Source organism: Cervus canadensis, chromosome 14, assembly GCF_019320065.1.
Source record: "Cervus canadensis isolate Bull #8, Minnesota chromosome 14, ASM1932006v1, whole genome shotgun sequence".
In the NCBI taxonomy this organism is placed as follows: domain Eukaryota; kingdom Metazoa; phylum Chordata; class Mammalia; order Artiodactyla; family Cervidae; genus Cervus; species Cervus canadensis.
This window is the reverse complement of record NC_057399.1, coordinates 72499099-72500643: the sequence shown is the minus strand read 5'-3', so window position 1 is coordinate 72500643 and position 1545 is coordinate 72499099.

Genomic DNA, 1545 nt, shown 5'->3' with positions numbered 1-1545 from the left:
TTCACAGCAGCTTTTTCACACTTCTCTTACTCCTCGTAGTGGCATACTGTTGATCCTCCTCTGATTTTCGCCCCTTGTGTTCTCCTCGTTTTTGTATTTTGCTTTTTTTTTCTTGCTCCTCGTATTCTTCTCCCCTGTTTCTTCACATCAGCTTTTTCAGACTTCTCTTACTCCACGTAGTGCCACACTTTTGATCCTCCTCTGATTTTCGCCCCTTGTGTTCTCCTCATTTTTGTATTTTGCTTTTTTTTTCTTGCTCCTCATATTCTTCTCCCCTGTTTCTTCGCCTCGGGTTTTTCACACTTCTCTTACTCCACCTAGTGCCACTCTTTTGATCCTCCTCTGATTTTCGCCCCTTGTGTTCTCCTCTTTTTTGTATTTTGCTTTTTTTTCTTGCTCCTCGTATTCTTCTCCCCTTTTCTTCTGCCTCGGGTTTTTCACACTTCTCTGTCCTCGTAGTGGCATACTGTTGATCCCTCCTCTGTTTTTCGCCCTTGTGTTCTCCTACGTTTTTAGTATTTTGCTTTTTTTTCTTGCTCCTCGTATTCTTCTCCCCTCTTTCTTTGCCTCGGGTTTTTCACACTTCTCTTGCTCCTCGTAGTGGCATACTGTTGATCCTCCTCTGATTTTCGCCCCTTGTGTTCTCCTCTGTTTTTGTATTTTGCTTTTTTTTTCTTGCTCCTCGTATTCTTCTCCCCTGTTTCTTCGCCTCGGGTTTTTCACACTTCTCTTACTCCACGTAGTGCCACACTTTTGATCCTCCTCTGATTTCGCCCCTTGTGTTCTCCTCGTTTTTGTATTTTGCTTTTTTTTTCTTGCTCCTCGTATTCTCCTGTTTTTCGCTCTGGTCTATCACTTCTCTTACTCTCACGTAGTGGGTACTTTGATCCTCCCTGATTTTCGCCCCCTTGTGTTCTCGCTCGTTTTGGGTATTTTGCTTTTTTTTTCTTGCTCTCGTATTCTTCCGCCCTGTTTCTTCGCCTCGGGTTTTTCACACTTCTCTTACTCCACGTAGTGGCATACTGTTGATCCTCCTCTGATTTTCGCCCCTTGTGTTCTCCTCGTTTTTGTATTTTGCTTTTTTTTTCTTGCTCCTCGTATTCTTCTCTCCTGTTTCTTCGCCTCGGGTTTTTCACACTTCTCTTACTCCACGTAGTGCCACACTTTGGATCCTCCTCTGATTTTCGCCCCTTGTGTTCTCCTCGTTTTTGTATTTTGCTTTTTTTTCTTGCTCCTCGTATTCTTCTCCCCTGTTTCTTCACATCAGCTTTTTCACACTTCTCTTACTCCTCGTAGTGGCATACTGTTGATCCTGCTCTGATTTTCGCCCCTTGTGTTCTCCTCGTTTTGTATTTTGCTTTTTTTTTCTTGCTCCTCGTATTCTTCTCCCCTGTTTCTTCGACTCGGGTTTTTCACACTTCTCTTATTCCACGTAGTGGCATACTGTTGATCCTCCTCTGATTTTCGCCCCTTGTGTTCTCCTCGTTTTTGTATTTTGCTTTTTTTTTCTTGCTCCTCGTATTCTTCTCCCCTGTTTCTTCGCCT